The sequence below is a fragment of the Ambystoma mexicanum genome, chromosome 1p, assembly GCF_040938575.1.
Source record: "Ambystoma mexicanum isolate Mex_15411 chromosome 1p, UKY_AmexF1_1, whole genome shotgun sequence".
Lineage (NCBI taxonomy): Eukaryota > Metazoa > Chordata > Amphibia > Caudata > Ambystomatidae > Ambystoma > Ambystoma mexicanum.
The window spans coordinates 1,013,616,684-1,013,634,802 of record NC_090921.1 but is presented as its reverse complement, the minus strand read 5'-3'; the positions used below and the strand labels follow the sequence as shown (position 1 = coordinate 1,013,634,802).

At 44.5% G+C, this 18,119-nt stretch overlaps 1 protein-coding gene across 1 annotated transcript in view; it reads right to left on the bottom strand.

Annotated features, from left to right (window-relative positions):
• ENKD1 (enkurin domain containing 1) overlaps nt 1-16,212 on the bottom strand; it is a 358,562-nt gene extending 342,350 nt beyond the window's left edge. The window contains exon 1 of the mRNA XM_069655171.1: nt 16,011-16,212. The gene's annotated coding sequence lies outside the window, so the exon portion shown is untranslated. The remainder of the gene's footprint in view (nt 1-16,010) is intronic.
• Nucleotides 16,213-18,119: the final 1,907 nt, after the last annotated feature.

Below are 18,119 nucleotides of genomic sequence, written 5' to 3'. Positions count from 1 at the left end.
TGTGGGACACAGCATCTGAAATGGGTGGGAAATGCAGAGGCTGTGGCAGAAAAGACCCTCGTGATTCGGTCAGAGAGGAAGGAGGAAATCCAGGTGATGGCTTCAGGAGAGAAGTGTGCAGCCAAGGCTAAGTGGTTACAATGATTTGGTGATCTACCAAGTTGAATGAAGCTGATAGGTCAAGCAGTAGGAGAAGGGCTACTTTGCCAGATTCTTTAATATCGTCCATCTGATTTTACAGATCTTGGACCAAGTCTGAATCCGGATTGGCACAGCCCTAGCAGATTGTTAGATTCCAGGAATGCCTTCATTTACAGGTATGCTGCGTGATCTAAGGTCTTAAGGAGAAAAGGAACAGTGGTGATAGGTCTGCAGTTTGTGGGTGTGTCTGGGTCGAGTGTGGGAGAACCCAGGCATCTTTGAGATTGGCTGGCACTGAGGAGGTGGAGAAGGAGGCATTAATTAGCGTTGTGATGAAGGGTGTGAGGAAATCAGCACAGTCCTTAATGACTGCGGCTAGGCATGCATCTCCTTGGCATCTCCTTGGCATCTCCTTGGCATCAGGATGGTTTAAGGACTTTGATAATCTTGGAGACCTTGGCATCTGGGACTGATTTGAAGTACAATAGCGTAGCAGTTGGGCTGGTGGTCTTTGTCTCCATGTTTAGTGTGCCAATGTTGGCAGCTTTCAGAGAGTTTTGTTTGAACGTGATCTTTTTCTGCAGCATAACAACTTTCCTTAGTAGGGCATTTTGGAGTTTGTTGCACCAATTGTTATACTTGGTGCATAAAGACGGGGGCAATGTGGGCAATTCCAGCTCGTACAGGATCGCAAAAAGCTTTCGAGAACTGTATTTGGCATTCGGAATTCTTTTGTTGTATGTGGAGCTTTTTTGCAGCAGGATTTTTTTCTTTGTACGGTTTAGATGTGGAGAAAAAGATAACTTTAGTGTCTTCGGCCTCGCGCTTCAGAAGGCGCATGCCTTGGAGTTCTGAGGAGAACCAAGAGTTACGGTGGGCCGTTGGTTTGGCTCTACGTGAAGTGAGTGGGGCCACTATGTGGATAGACTGAGACAAGCTTTGACTGTAGAGGTCCACTAGCGAATCAGAGTCTTTAACAGTGATTTATAGAGGCGTTAGCTTGTCTAGGAAGGGTAGTAGACATATTTTAGTAGGCAGGTGTGTGTTCTCTCTCTCTCTCTCTCACACATTTTACCTTTTTTCCTGGTGCACTATTGGGAACCATCTTTTTGACTGTAATAATAACATTTTCAGAACCATATACTCAAAACGTACAAGTCCTGTCTTTTCTATCATCTTACTTTTTGGCCTTCTTCTGGTCTTTAGAAAATGGAAACCTCCACATAAGGTAACGCACTTTCATGGCATCCAGCCCTGGATTTGTGGACACTGGTTTGTGGGATTCGTACTAGTTGAACCCGGTATTGGGACGCTCAGATTCCAATCCACATTTTACCTAGGGGATATCTGTAGCTGGTCAGATATGAGGCAGCTGTCTGTACATGATTGGACAGGCACTACCTCTTGAATGGTGCAGATCCTCCCCATTGTGGGCTGGACCAGTCCACAGCCCAGGTATTTGCTAAGAGGGAGTCTGGAGCCCGTCGGGAGGTCGCCCACTGGAACCAAGATCCTATGCAGAAAAAGCTGAAAGACAGCTATTGAGCGAACAAGCATTGATACAAAGAAGACTCTGGGCCATCTACAGCCAGCAGGGACAAGCTAGATTGGTGGGCCTATCCCATCTCATGTTCTGCACTGCTGTCTTGCCATCACTGTATTTTGGAGGTGTCCCTGGAGTATCCTGGCTGCGAACATTTATCAAAGGGATATCATTGCTACACTTTCTCATCTAGAGGCCCTACACCTGGCTGATCACTTGGCTGATCCTCTACTTGTAGACCAGGAACCTGGTTGCTGCAGCAGCTGCTTGCTAATGTCTAGACGGATTGTCTGGAGTTTGAGTTTTACCGCCACCAAGATCTGAACCTGCCTGACCCTGATGGAGCAACTTCACCACCTCAACATGCCTGCAGTGCCCTCGGGGTTGCCCTCGTCATGAAAATAGCAATGGTGGTCCTTCATGGTGGTCTATGCTGTCCAGCAGGAGGATCTCTGCTAGGTTACAAGGGAAGAAAGGCAATGAGTAGAAAGGGAAGAATTGTCTGCTCAGTAGATAGCTGTAGGAAGACGGCATATTGTTGAAGTTTATTTTACTGAAAAATGTGAAATTGAAGAACCATTTCTTAACTGGCAAAGTTTATAGGCTGGAGAAAGTCTTTGAAAATAGCTGCCTAATCAACACAGCTGAGTGGGTGGAGAAAGCCTCTGATGAAATGTGTAATGGAGCAGAAGTACTTCTTCTAAATCATAGTTAGCAGCAAGAATATAAGACTGATTGGAAGTGGCTATTATCATCAGCGTCGGAGTCCGTGGTGCACCAGTTTTGAGACGTGAGCAAAAAGACCACAGACAATCAAAGAGGACAGTCTGAACTGGCGAGAGCTGATGAATATCAGGAATGGAGCTGCCCAGCTCCAGTGAGGATAAGATAACATTTCCGGTCAGATTCCAAGAGTGATGCCATGAAGAGGAGGTGAGGAAGAGGCAGTAAATCCATGCAAAACACTGGGTTCCAGCTGTGTCACAGGAAGTTGTCCTAACGTAAAGGTGCATGAAGAAGAGCACACTGCAGGCTGCAATAGATGTAACAGACAGGAGCAAAGGTTTGTGAATGGCTGACAGAAGTACGAAGGAGAAACATCGACAGAATACATGGGACAGAGGAGAAATATATGGGGCCAAACTCTGGTGGAGCAAAGAGCTGAGGAAGTGGACACTAAGGGAAATGCCGTCTGCTGGAACTGGAATCAGATTCCTTGAGCTCACTGAGAAGAGGAAGTAGCGAGAACCACTGTTTGGATTGGAGTTGGAGCTACGAGAACACATTGATAAAGTGACTGTAGACTGGAACCACGAGGTGATTTTAAAGAAAAACACTGCATGTTGGAATTAAAAGTGAGAGTTCCTAGACTATAGGTCTTCAAACAGGGGGGCTGGCACCTCTATGGGGGCCCGAGGGATATCCATGGGGTGGGGAGGACTCTTTAAAAAGGGATTAAAAGGACTGGTTGTAATATAGAATGTAAGTAGTAGACAATCTGCTTATATTTTAAAGTGCCTGGGGGCCCCTGGGCATCCTTCTGGCCCCCTAGGGAAGCCATCCCCTAGGTGGGGGAACAGGCGGAAGGTGCTGAAACATGTTTACTCAAGGGGGGGGCGCTTGGCTGAAAAGGTTTGAATACCATTGTCCCAGACAAAGTGTTTGCATTTTGGCACTTGACTGGGAAAGTGACCTTGAAGAAAAAGAAACTACATCCGGGATCTTGGAATTAAAGTTACTGGAAAACCTTGAGAAGTGGACTGCGATTGGAAATTACATAAGAGCAGCAAACTCAAGGACACATACTGAATGCTGGAACTGGAGTTCACAGACCCAAAATACTTTTGAGGCATTATTGTGCAAGCTAACAGTTGAACACTGGAATTAGTAGGACAGGATAGCTATTCTGTAAAAGCCCTTATGGAAAAGAACCATATTGACAAATCGAACATGAAGACTAGAATCTCAAACCACTTGGATACTCTCATTAAATACATTTCATAAATAAGCAGTAGTCATTTCATCACAAGGTGTCAGTAGCAAATCCCTTGGCTTACAATAGTCACCCCCAGAATGTTGGAGTCCTCTATGTTCCTGCTTTGATGCTCTCATTGCTACAGTCCTTTGGAGAAATGTGTGGAGGAATACAAGTGTGTAAGGACTTGACTTTGTGTGTTCTTTGATGCAAATGCATCTGTAGTAACAATTATGTGTACAGAAATGCTTGAATACTAGGACATATGCATAAATAGTAACAAATAGAATTAGATGATCTTTAACAAATACACATATTGGATCAAGACCTGATCGTACACAGCAACACAAAGAGGACTTCTATTCAACAACTTGTCATTTAATAAAAACTGCAACCACACTGGGGCAAAAGCATGTGACAAATAAGGAAGCATAGCTTCACAACAAAATGGTTTATCCTGTCAAACAGGATAGAGGCACACATTCACTTTTACTGCATGTCCAATGCTTATGCCAGCCGCATATCACCACCTATTAACATTGTATGCCAATGCACCACACACCTCCATTGTTGGTGCTCAACTATCTATTAGAGGAACACAGCAATGGAGTAACTTGGCTTGTACAAAAACGTGTAAAATTGCTGTGGAGATGCTGGGAACCGTGTGAGAGGTCCTGGCCGCTCAGCAACTCGAAGAGGCAGCTTTCTCCATTCCGGGACCTAAAGAGAAGCAGGTGTGTGACCGCGAAGCAGCAAAGGAAGCCAGAAGGATGTCTGCACACTCCAGTGTGGAAAGCTAGTGAAATAGTCATGCCGCAGAAGCACGAACCGGACCAAAGATGCTGGAGAGAATCGGTGAGACTACCCGAAGCCAGTGGGGACACAGGCGTTGTGGTGACCGCGCCAACAACAATTTGAATGTGATACCACTGTTAAAACTACAAGAAGATTGTTTGAATACAGAAAAGGCAAAGTACAATTCCCAAAGAGCTATGGATGCATGAAATGCAAGTGTGGTGCAAAGCTTGAACAAACCATACCGCAAACATATATATCAACACAAGAGCAATATATGCAGCGTTAGTATTGCAGAGAAACACACGAGAAGTCCTAGTAAGTCAAGACATCAAGGAGTTCAAAAGCATGAGAAGTCCTGGCAAGGGAAGGAAACCAGACAACTGAATCACAAAGAAGTCCTGGAAGGTAATAACACCAGGCAGTTGGCATTGCATATAGAGTCCTGGCAGAAGAGTACACCGGGCACTTGGAATTGCATGAAAAGACCTGGAAGGGGAGTATACCAGGAAATTTGCAAAGCTTCCAGAAATACTAAATAAAGACAGTGTTTTCGAAACAAAGGAGACATTTGTGTGAAAGACTGTTACAGAACCTGTTGCTAAATTAGGTATGTTGTGAATCAAGGAGAGACACAAATTAACTGTTAGTAAAAGAGGCAATTGCCATCCTACTTAAGAATCCAGGGGAAGTGTCCAACCTCTGCATCCAAGGCGTCCACCGTGGAGAACATTTGTGTTGGAGCTATTCTTATTTTCAGTTTTGCCAGTAACAAGTTAAAGACATTACCTTATACATGTTATTGTTTTGTTTGTAGTGTGGGTCAGAATAGAATGTTTTGGAGACAAGGACGGCTTTTCAGTTATTGACATCCTGACATTGACAGATCCCTTTTTTTTTTGTTCTAGGTTGGGAAGTTCCTCTTGGAGAGGCATGTTACCAACCCATTATTATTTAATAAATGTCTTTAACCGAAAATATGACAACTTTGTGTCTGGCTTTCCTTTCTGACCCCTCACAGAGGCTACATAGCGCATTTATTAGCCACCTGGGGTACTACAACCTTGTACATTCAATGTTGGTGCCCAACTGATCACCGCTCCATATCAAAGCCTGTGGTAGTGCACTCGTATACACCAAGTTCTGTTGCCCGGCCCCACAGTAATAAACAATGCCATTGTACATAGATTAAAATGGTGTCATACCCACTCACATCAGACAGGCCTTTTAGTGTTTAGCCATAAATAATAAAGCAGGCTGCTCCTTTTACAAGATAATTAAAAAAAATATATACAAATGCAGAACATAGGTGGAAGAAATATCAATGCAATGAGCAGGGTTAATAAAAAGAGCTATCACACGCAACGTTCAACAACTCTAGTCCCAACTTCTACAAAACGGCTGATTCTTTGGACACAGGTCGTTTTGATAATTTTTCATGGAGATTGAATGTTTCTCCTCTGTGTTTCAGGTCTCCCTCTTGGAATTTAGTTTAGTTTAGTTTCTTTATTTGTACCGCGCACTGAACCCTCAGGTAACTGGGCGCCCAAAGCTTATGAAAGAGTTACAGTATAGACAACAAAACAAGGAATAACAGTAGCAGAAATAAGGGCAGATCGACCATGGTTACATAGGGGTCGATAAATGGATGAATCAATTACAATACCCGGCTGCTAGTGTTACAAGAGACATAAAGAGGGTAAGCAGGCAACGTGATTACAAGGGGAGATAGTTGATCACTTCTGTTTCTTACCGAAGAGCCAGCCCTTTACTTTGGCTCTAAAAGTCCAAAATGCGGGTTCCATTCTGAGGCTGAGGTGGGGGGCATTCCACTATTTGGCGGCTAACACAGGGAAGCTCGCTCCTCCCGCTCTTTTTAGGAGGAATCTAGGAACGGCAAAGCAGTGTGAATACACGTCTCTAGTTGGTCTGGTTGGTTGGCGTTTGTTGACTCTGCGTGCCAGGTATTTGGGGGCAGTATTTGAAAGGCACTTGTGGGTGAAGACGAGCGTGCAAAGAGTAATTCTATCCCGTACTAGTAGCCAGTGGGCGTCCTGTCTGAAGCTAGTGATGTGTGTAGATCTTGGTATACTTAATCAGCTTTATCAGCTATTCCAGCTGGGGCTAGAGGGACGGTAATGTTGCATTCGTTAGTGTTTAGCAACATACCAACGGCTGTCTGCTGGTATTGTACAATTTTACTGTATAAAAAAGTCCGACCCCCACCAAAAGATCTAAAACAAACACCACGAAACGTTCTGGCTACCAAAAGTCTGAACTTTTCGTGGTATGTGTTTAGGTGCGTCGGTGGGGTCGGACTTTTTTATACAGTAAAATTGTGAGGACAACTCCCAGCCCCTGCCAAATGACGAAGAAAAAAAAGAAAAACACAGGGGCTGTGGGGGTGTCACCTGCAACACTCCGCTCACTATACTTTACAGTATAGTGAGCGCGGGTTGCGGGAGAAACCCCTGCAGCTTCCGAAATAAATAATAATAATAAAAAAAAGAAAAGAAAAGGACACTGCAGCGCCGGTTCCCGATCACGGAAGTGAAAGGGAACCGATGCCGCAGCGAGACAGCGTGAAGGAAAGGTAAGCAGGGTAAGGGTATGTTGGGGGGGTGTTTGTAGATGCGTGTTCGCATAGGAAATGTGCGAACCTTGTGTGGTTTGCACATTTCTCATGCGAACTTTTCCGTGGCGGAAAAAATCATGCACATCTCCGTCTGCTCCCTTTATATAAAAAACATAAGAACAAAAGCGAGCGCAGCACATCAGTGGAAAAATATCAATGCCCTGAAAAAGCCCATGAAAAATAAAGAAGCACAGCGTGCCCTAGGTTTCACCTGACAAAAGTGGCATGACTGCAGCTTGGCTAAATTACTTGTGCCATACAGTACCAACTGTTAACCTTGTGTGGTACTCAACTTTACTAACAGCACGGTAACAAAACATGCTCTTAAAATTATTGGTTAACAAATCTCTCCCGAATATAGACAGTTCCATGTGCAACATAAAAGCGAAAATTAATGTACATGCATCACCGAAACAAAAGATGCCCTTTAAAGCACCATTCAGCAAATCTCTCAACTGCTTCAGTGGCCCTTACAAAATAGCTATTGCTGTAACAGAGCTTTGAGCAAGATGCACTGGCTAAGCATAAGCAAGCTCCTGACTAACCCCAGAGCCACGCTTTTGTATGGATCTCCGTTAGCTATCTCTGGCAGCGAGCAAATCTCACCTCGGCCAGACCTAAAAAGGGACAGCAACCCGAAAAGCAGATACAAAAGAATACATCAGAATTTGTAATGAAGACTGTCTTTTGGGTATTAATGAGCCATGTGGTGAATGCAAAATAATCTTAGTGATAGGCACTTGTATCCTGTACAATCAAACGTAGGGATGCTATAGTAAGGTTTCATAGCGATGTGTATGTATAATTTAAGAAGAACATTGTGTTCAAGGTGTAACCTATAAGTACCAATCTTTAAAATAGCTGTAGTTATTTGGGGGGGGGGGTGGTAATGTAACCATGACTTTGCCCCAAAGGGCTTTACAAAGAACAACGGTTGGGGGAAACGTTGTGCAGGGTTGCAGATGTGCAGTTAAGAACCCACAAATAGTGTACATTTGGGCAATACACGCAAGAAGCCGCAGCTTGTTTTCTTCGGGCATCAAACATAGTAGATGTCTTTTGGAAGGCATCTGATATGATTGAGGGTATTCAATCATAATTCGGAGTATAAAAATGAGACTTGTCTTCATTTGAGTAAAAAAAATAGAGAACACATACAAAGTTTCATGATCAGTCTGCCGTGTGCGGGAGTGGCATGGAGTTGGGGACAGTGTTATGGATTGGCTGGGAATATAAAAGAAGCAGGAATCACAAAGGCCACGAAGCAGACAGTAGAAACAAATGGGGATTAGCAGGGATGCTTAGAAGAGGTGGTATATGTTGTGCAGGATGCACAGTAAGAATACATACTAAGCTGGGCTGGTGCAAGCACTGGGCAAAATAGGCAGCTGCCTGACACATTGGGCAGCAGGGGGCACCATACTGATTGTTTTCTCTCTACTCTTATCTATATTTATAAAAAATAAAAATATGTGGGTTTGTGGCTTGGCGAAGCGTTGTTCCTTACACAATTCCACTCTGTTTCACAAATCTGCACTACATTTTGCATAGGTACCTGTTAGGACCCTCCAGACATTACTGGCTACATGACATTTGGACACCCCGCCACGTTCCCTGGATTTCTGCACCATTACACGAGGTTTCCTGAAAACGGCAAAACATCATGGAGGTAGAAGGACCGGTCCTCAACCCTAGAATGCACGGTTTCTGGGACATTTGCACCGCAACGAACTGCACCACGCCAGGGTGAGGCAACAGGTGGGGAGAGAGCACAGTAGGTCCCAGTACGCGTCAGCACACCAGCTCTCGTCTCCCCCAGCGGCTGTTCCGTGGTATGTCAGCCAGCCACACTTGCCCATTCTCAGGGCAGTTTACTTCAGATGGCAAAGCACATCAAGCGATAAGCGAATCGGAACAGCGACCTACCGGATCATTGATTTTCAACAATTGAAGAGAGTGTTGTCATGTCTGTCCACAGAACCCGTTCAGAGAATGGGTACCTTTTGCTAGTGAATTATGAAAGAGCATGTTAATCAGATATTTGGTGCTGCAAGAAGCTCCCACGTAAAAAGGGATCAATCTCATGCAAACCACAGATATACCAGTTATAGGAATCACTGTACCCCACTCCAGTCCAGTTGCCCGTGGAAGCAAGCACAACTCCTATGGATTCCTGTATTTGGGTTGTAGCATCACAAGGCCTGGCTGGTGCATGAAAACACTGAGGCCTACCAGCAGGATTTTTCTAATTTAACATCGAGGTCAGGACTTGTCACGTACCCCAGGCAGGAGGGATGCCGTTGGTGGGAACAGGAGTGGTCTCAAATAGGTGTAGCAAAAAAAGAGCCTAGTGTAGAGATGCAGTTGCAACAGCCCAAAAGTGAAAGAACAAATTAAGAAAATCCCTATAGAATGAACTATGGGCCTGTAGAGTGCTAGTGGCTTTAGTCACAAGCACACCCTCCCTACACTGGAAGCAGCAGGGGAATAGATACGTGTTCGAGAGCATTCCATGAAGAAATGTAGGGCTACAACATATAGTACAAATTGCACTGAGAGTATAGATCATGTGGCATAACGCAGTAGGTAAATAGTGTGCAGTAGTGCATTACATTAGGATTGAAACACAATCATAGGCAGAGAAAGGTGCAAAGGGCACCATAAGTGGATTCTTCCCTGCAGTAAAATACACTTTATTCACGTTCGACGGTGCACGGACAAGGCCAGTGTACTTGAAGGTAGGGTGAAGGGCCCTGCAGAGATTGGTTATGAAGGAAGGGCGCACCGAGTTCTCAGGCCTCAAGCATAGGATATCAGTACTAGTTAACATTGAACTCATCGCTGACGTTTTAAGCAGGCAAAATACACAGCTTGATAAGAATATGGTAATGCTAAGTAGGGGACAGAAAGCAGATCAGGCTGTGGACACACTCTGCCCCCTGGTGGAACATTGTTACTACTTAGGATGGAACCACAGGCAGGTAGTTGGGAACGAGGTTGACAAATGAATAGAGAAACTGGGAAACATGACAGCAAATGGAAATAAGTATCCGAGTGCAAAAGGCAGCAAAATAATGGACCATGGGGGTATGTGTGAAGGTATCATGAAGCGAGACACAGACAACAAATTCAAAGTTCAAACAGAATTGTTTTATTAACTTAAATGTCAGTATGCTTAAAGGCCTAACTTGCCCTATACTAAGGTGGGATTCCCCTACCTAAAGAAACTAAGGAAAGTCTAGAGTCAGAAAGTTCAACTTAAAAGTCTGCATGTCCAAAACCTATCCTTACTCTCACAACTAAAGCTAAACAAGGTGTAGGGATTGTCCGCAATAAAATAAATAGTGTTCAAAATAAAGTTCTGAGCTTCTGCCAGCTCCTGGCTTACTTCTCAGCTCCCCTTCCCCAGGTTCAAGATAGTTCCACAAACCCTTAGGGTTCCCTTCCCCAAGTTCAAGACCGTTCCACAAAGTGTTGGGGTTGCCTTCCCCAAATTCAAGCCAGATTCAAAAAACCTTGTGGCTCCATTCCCCAAGTTCAGGAAAGTCGACTTGTACTGGTTATCAATATTTCAATGTTTAAAAAACTTCTCCAAATCAACTTTACACTCCTTCTGGTTTCTTAATAGTTCAATCAGATTGCTTTCTCTTGTCTCACTTCAGCAACCTCTGACTTTCACAATTGGGGTTCCCTGGTCTAGGCGCAGTTGTCAGACCACACGGTCCACCCATTAGAGGCCGCGGAACCAGGAACCCCACGCTCTCTACTCCACACAGGTTTTTCTGTATCTGTACCTGTGTGATGGTTCACACTCACTTGGCTTCTCCTTATCAGCCTTTTGGCATTGCTACCATGTGTTTCTTACTTTGCCAGTCTTTGGCCTACACACAGAGGTTCTTCTGTATCTGTTTTCACACCTCAGCAGGACCGGTATAGTCAACTGCTTATTATTTAACAAATATTTTCATACAACCTATATGACCCTCCAACCGTACTATCTAAGCACTCATAGTGGTAGACATCCCTAGGTGCCGGTGGTGAGCCGCCTATCTAGGATGAGGGCACAGAGAGAGTCTCACCCTATTGCTCAAAATGATTTAAAAAGAACAAGAGAACACTTCACGCTGTGTCCAATGCACTAAGTTCTAACAAGGAACTTGATTCCTTTAATTGTCCTGCTTTCTTGAACTCCAAAAGTGATTATAAACAAAATATGCACTGCGTTCATGCACACAGTTTTTAGGAACATGGGATGTCCCATTATTACTGGGAAATCCCTCCCTGGTGTTGGAAGATCGGTTTCAGTGGTTCATGCAAGTGTGATCACTTTATTCAGGACCTCAGATCCTTCTTTGATTGCCAAGCATCAGTGCATCTGCTCATGGACTGCTTACAACTCAGGTAAGGACTATCTCTGTACCTGTGGGGGAACAGAAGGGGAGGGGGAACACCAAGTGTTTTATTTATTAATGGTGAGAAATTAAATCCCCATAATGAATGTCCTTACCCAAGACTTGGGCACTGTCCGAGGACAAACCAAGAGCAGGGTGGCTTCTGTCTTCGTTGTATCAGAGCTCCCTAGACACAAGCAAAAAGATGGTACAGGGTCAGGATCTACAGGAGGAGGGTTAAAAGTGATTTCTTCTATCTGATCCAAATTATACAGTGTCTCATTTGTATCTGTATCTCTGCAGGGCAAGATATCACAGTGGGCAGATAACTCTTGTACCCTCTGTGGATCGAGTGCCCTGCATCTCTATACTTACCTGATTCCTTTCCTTCTTAATTCAGTGAGAATATGGGTACAACATCGCACGGCTGGAAAACAGTTTGCATGGTGTCGCCCGATCTCATTAAATGGACTGTGAAAGCACTTACAAGGAGTAGTACTTAATGGTGGTGCTCACCTTGGAACATGTAATGTTTCTGTAGGGCTGCAGGGGTATGCCAGGTTGTTCTTTGTGGTGCAATCTTTTAGTTGTATGCAAACATACATGCTCGGCGTCCTGCGTACCCTACATAGTAGCCAACACTTGCCAGCTTGTATGCTCATTCAAACCCGTGATGTGTGTATGTAAGCAGTAGATCCAAAGTTGTTCCCTTTTGAACAATAAAGTGTGTAGGCCACCTCCTCTTTGGGGAACCACGATTTCCTCCAAAATGGTCAATAAAAAATCTGTGTGCCTGTGTCCGTTCTGTATGAAATGCTCTGCCATGGGGGCAATGATCTTCTTTGTTCTAATGCAGGAGCGATGTTCGCCAATGCTTGGTTTCACTGGTCGTATAGTCATCCCCACATATCTCAGGCTACACGGACACTTGATGATGTAAATCACATTGATGCTATTACAGTCCGTAAAATATTTCTGATGCCATGGGTAGTGCCACCATATGTCAATCGACGTACTTCTCTTGGTCTGGGGGCACACTATACACTGGCCACATGGGCCATGTCCAGTGGGACTAGATGGTTCCATAGGGTGTTGACAGTCTTGTCTTCTCTTTCTTTATATGTATGTACAAGAGATTCTCTAAGGTTACGCCTCCATTTCATAGCAAACCTGGGCGGTCCGATGGTGGAAGCACCCATATTAAGTAATTTCCAGAGTTTAGTCACTTCTTTCTTGAGTCAATTGACTAACGGGGAAAGGTTAAAAACTGCTGTCAAAAAGTTTGGGCTATCTACTTTCCTTCCATGTTGTTACAGGGTGATGTCTCTTGGAATGTGCCTGGCCCTCTTCTTCGCGTGCCTAACGATTTTCTTCAGGTAACCCCGGTTTCTCCGTTTTATTGCCAAATCAGCGGAATGTTGGTCATAGTCGCACAGTTTCTCTGATAGCAAAGAAATAGCGAAGAAATTGTCCGTAAGCTTCTAGGGTGATAGCTTTGGAACAATAGTAATGAATTTCTATTGGTAGGTTTGTGGTACACTGACCCCATCTTGGCCAGTCAGAACTAAGTCAAGGAAATTGACCTCAGAATGGTTGCTTGTCTTGGTAAATTTGAGAAAGTGATTCTGCGTTTTGAGCCATGTCATGAAATCAATGATGTTACCATCTTTGTCTTCAAAAATCATGAATATATATTGTATCTAGTCCATAGTTTAATATTTCTATAGAAGGGGTTGTTTTTCAAAAGGCAGCTACATATAGATTGAAGCTTAAAAGCAAAAGGAAGCTTGTTGGTACCCGGATACCTTGCGCTGGTTTTAGAAAGATTTCATATCTACATTTAGTTTAGTGGGGTTTATTTAGTATTAACAGTGGTCAGCCGACACGTCTTTCGACCCCTCAGGTTCCTTTTCAAGACTAGTTTATATACAGACAGGTGTATTAGTGAGTAGGCGACACATAGTGAAGGTGATAAAAGTGAACATGATTGTAGTATATTAGTTTATAATACATTTGTTTGTATATACATATTGCAAGCATGATTTAACACATCTGTTAGCATATACATAGTTCATTTGGTAGCATGAGAGCAAACTGTACATAAATGAGCATAGCATGGGAAGGAGAGGGAAGTAAGACACGTCCTTGGGTTTGAGAATTGTACCTGCTGTACTCGGGGTTAAGCGGGCATAGTCTAGTTAATGCAGGGATGACGTACCTGTGGAGCGTTTTCCCGCTGGTCTTGTGGTTTCGTCCGGATGGTTCTCATGTGGTGTGGAGACCGGGGATCCTGGGTTATATCCCTGTATACTGTGATGCGGTCAGCGCCTGAGACACTGCTCTTCGCGCATTCGTGTTTGCTCAGAGCTGAATACACTACTCTTCGTGAATGTGCGTTTCGGTAGTGCGGACGTGCGGTGTGTCAGCAGTCCAAGGCAAACTAATCCTTGGCATATACACAGTCAGCACGGAGACGCTAAAGACATATACTCTAGAGTGGTTGCTTGTTTGTTTGGGATTGTTATTAATTAGAACTAGAGCTCAATATTAAGCCATTTGGTTTACCACAGTAAAGGCTAATGACAGGCCGTGTGAACCATAACCACTATTGCTGGTGTGCATTCCAAAAAATGTTAGCTTGAATGTAATTGGTTGGAGAGTATAGTTAGGTGTATGTATATAGATAACCTTTCTTCCACAATTAATATTTCATTGATTTACAAAAAGAGACATATTTAGTTAATTTATCCGTGTGAAACCAGGATTCGTTGAGTATAAGAAATATTCATAAAACATTAAAAGATTTCCAAAGTCAATATAATGATGCTATTTGTTGATGCACTCGATAAAAGCCGGCACGTGTTTCGACACTTGGATCATCCTCAAGGCTGTTCAGTGCACATTCAAAATTTGTAATTCCACACAATTATATTATACAAAAGATGCATTCCATGTTTAGTTAGACAATATGCAGTAATTATTGAAATTGTTACATACCCAAGATCAGTAGGTAATCGGGTGAAGAGAAAACGTACAATGGGTAATCTCATTAGCTAGTTGTCACAACATTAAGTACCATACATTTGTGCTTTAGATATTCATATAGTGCATGTTTAACCCATGTTGCATGTCCTCAGTGATTTAATATTGTTGATGGGTTACCTGATACCATTGGGGTGATTGCACAGCACCTCACAAAAACCTTGCCCATATAGATTCCGGTGTATCGTGGTCATAGGGCGTGTGATCAATGAGGGTGCCGTTCCTAAAGCATGCAAGTAGCAGTGAAATGTAACACATGCTGGAGGCTAATTTACTGCGACAGCAGTGGATTAAGGTTCAGCAACCTGTTAACTTAATTTTTAGAAAAGTAATGTTTTGTGCTTACCAACTGTTTCTGGTTGAAAAATATCTGTTCGTATGAATAATGTAACGTTAAGACCCTTTACTCTAACTTGTTCTTATTTTAGAGCAAAGTGGAACCCTCTCTTCCATTCAGCTCCATAACTTCAGTTTCAGAATGTTGCTTAAATTATGTGATGTGATATGATATGGCATTTATAACGCGCCTATATACAAGTGTTTCAAGACGAGGCAAGGGAGGGCAACAGAGGGAAGGCAGAGACAACGATCTTACTAGGCCAGGTGACATTGAGATCGCGCAAGTGCAGTACATAGCATAAACAGTAAAAAATAAATAAAACAAAACAATAAATAAGAAGTGTGCGGCCAAGTGCATGGGTAAGTGCACAAGATGCTGGTGTTGAGGCAGTTAAAATATTTCTTTCATAAAACCAAACTACAGTAAATGAATGACAGTACCCAGAAAAACTATCACGTGACCAGACTGTGAAATAAAGGCCAGAAGACGATCTGACATCATGTGCACACAAAAAGCAGTTGGTCAGATGACATAAGAAAGCCATGCCCCATCTTGCCCAGCTGATACAACAGCCACCACTTGCCAGAACAATCGCAGCACATGCACACCCCCAACTGGTAACAGTACACCCGGACTGTTTTCACATCCCTCAGAGCCAGTGCCCAAGGTGTCATCGCTGTCCCTGCGCATGCCATCACTATCTCTGCACAGCCTCGGCTGCCAGCACACGGCAGGACCCCAGATCCTAACAAAGTTCCCAACAGCTGTCAAAACAGCTCCAAGCACAACCACAGGGTACACAAGTAAGGCAGGGCGCGATCTACCAGCGCATCACAGCCCTGGTGCCAACAGAGCACCTGCATAAAAAACGCAGTGTTACCCCCAGTAGACCACCGAAATAGCACAACACAATTCCTCGCAATCAGAACGGTTCAAATCACAACATAATTTCATCGCCAGCGCAGCATATCCTCAACTTCCGGTACAGCCTCCAACTGTCAGTAAGCCCCAACGTATAATACTGCCTCTGGCTGGCAGTGCACATCTCGATTCTCTTGACCGAAATCAAAGCGTAGCACACCCGCTTCCTAACCGAAGACCACCACTGCAACGTTAATGCAGCACCGACACCAGCGCCCTGCACGTACCTGCTCCGGCGGCAGATCCCCTGCTGCTCCTCGGTCCAAGTCCCACTACACCCACAGGCAGTTACAGGCCACTCATCACCGTCGCTTAGCAACAGGCACTTCCCGAAGCTCTGCATCCTGTCAGCGGCCCGAGAACTCTTGGGAGGTGTAGTTCACAGTTAGCGCACAATGCGTACGCTTCTCCATTATAGCTTCGGTGTCCAAACATGATCCGTATTTTGCTCATATAATATATCCCCATTGCACAAAGGGCGCCCAGAGCTGGGAAAATTCCCAGGAGGTTTTGGGCACGTTTCCGGCGTGTTACATTTTCTATCCCATACATGTCCAATCTCCCCACATCTTCGGCTATCTTATTGCATAACACAGGACAATACAGTTAAAAACGAGTAACGTTTTTTCCCGCTATAAAATGCTCCTATTAATTACTCTCTGGTGTATAACTTGTTGTATGACAAAATGCCATCTTCTTTGACTCTCTTGTTTTGAAGCTGATTGTAAAGGACATTTAGACCCAATCTGAGTGCCAGAGTGGCCTTTTTTTCTCGTGAACACCACACAAGAAATGACTAATTTACAAACATAACGTTTTAAAAAAAGTTTTCATGCTGAAAAATGCTTTCTGTGTCTCCAGCTACTACACGCACATACCCTAGTACTTTTTTTTTCCCTTTCTGTTCTGGGACTTGTAGTGCTCAATTTAAAATAGGAACGTATGGTGGTCTCAGTAAAGACAGGACACCGGTAGTGCTGTAGACGGTGTTTATTTAGACACCTCAAATACTGATAACTTCGGTAGATAATGTCCAGGGGTGGGGAAGGGTTGTACTCACATTAACTGCTGTCCATATACATAAACAGTTGACTCACTGTAAGAAGAGAGTGCATGTGCCTGCACACAGTCAATCTCCCAGAACACCCAGGAGGCTTCCTTCAGCCTTGGTATTACGCTCTGGGAGTAGTGTCCTCTCTTGTTGGGCTTCTAGTCATTGGAGCTTGCTGGATACAGGAGGTGTGCTGGGGCGGTGCGTTGACAACACTGTCCGCCAAGATCTGCCTTCTTGCGTGTTTCACTGTTTTTCACGCTTCCGCGTGTTCTCGCGATGAGGAGCCCCCACACACCTCCTTTGGTGGGAAAAGTATGGGTACTCAGTGCATGACAAAGGCTGAGAACTTGCTGAGTTTCCTTCTCTCCCGCTTTGGTCTGCTTTGGTCGGAGGGTGAAGCTGGATAACGAGAATTGACGTTGGGAGATTCAGGTAGATCGAGTTCTCCGTGTGTGGTTTCTCTCCGTGATTCCCCGGACGGCGATAGGGGGCTCATGCCTGAGAGTTCATCATGATGCTGTATCTCCGATGTGTCTCCCTCTGGATGATGGGTTGAAGGGTTTGAGACAGGGCACATGCAGGATCCTATTTTTGATCACAATGAACGCTTTGTCCTGCTGGGGCCCCCAAGTGTAGGTCGCACCCTTCTTCAGGCGTTCCCTCATGGGGGATGTGTTTTTGGAGAATCTAGGACCAAATTTCGCATAGTATTCCGTGAGGCCCAAGAAGGACCGGAGTTCATCTTTGGACATCGGGGCCGGGGCGTCGGTTATGGCTTCGAGGAGATTCTTCTTGGGACTCACCCAGTCCTTCGAGATACGATACCCAAGGTACTCAACTTCTCCTACGCCAAACATGCATTTTTAGTGGCGCAGGTGGACGCTCGCTTCTTGTAGTCTGCTCAATAACGCAGTGAGTGCCCTGTCGTGGGTACCAGTGTCCTTGGCATACACTAGGATGTCGTCCTGAAAGTAGGAGACGTTCGTGATTTCTTTCAACAGAGAGCTCATCATCCTCTGGAAAGCGGATGCTGCTGAGGACAGGCCGAACGGCATGCGTGTATACTGAAACATGGCGAAAGGGGTGATGAACGCTGTGAACGGGCGAAAGGCCTTGTGCAAGCTTATCTGGTGGTATGCGTCATGCATGTCAAGCCTCGAAAATATGGTTGCTTCTTTCATCATGCGCACAATTTCGCTGATGCTGGGAAGCGGGAAACTGTTGGTGACAACTTCTAAGTTGAGGCTTCTTAGGTCTATGCAGACTCTGAGATCGTTCGAAG